The following is a 321-nucleotide window of genomic DNA, read 5'->3' as shown; positions in this document are numbered from 1 at the left end:
TCGTGGGATGGAGTGCCTCTTAGAACATGTGCAGCATCAGCCATGAGCGGCCGACGGCCATTCGTGTCTCTGTGGACAGCAGGCAAAAGAGCGCCGCCTCCAGTTATTTGCGAGGGCGACAACTGTCGCTTTGTTGTGGTTGAATGTGGGTGCGCCAAGTCCATGGACTTGCTAGTGATAGGCTTGCTTGTTTTTAAGGGCACGCCTCGCGCAAGGCGCGGGCGATTAAACCCCAAGGCGGAAGCTCGGTTCGGGTTACCCTCGTGTCGGGGAGACAGTCAGCAGGCACCGAACTCGCAGCAACCGATGGATGTATATTTC

Source organism: Homarus americanus, unplaced genomic scaffold (assembly GCF_018991925.1).
Source record: "Homarus americanus isolate GMGI-L3 unplaced genomic scaffold, GMGI_Hamer_2.0 scaffold40387, whole genome shotgun sequence".
In the NCBI taxonomy this organism is placed as follows: Eukaryota; Metazoa; Arthropoda; class Malacostraca; order Decapoda; family Nephropidae; genus Homarus; species Homarus americanus.
Note: the sequence above shows the minus strand (reverse complement) of the source record.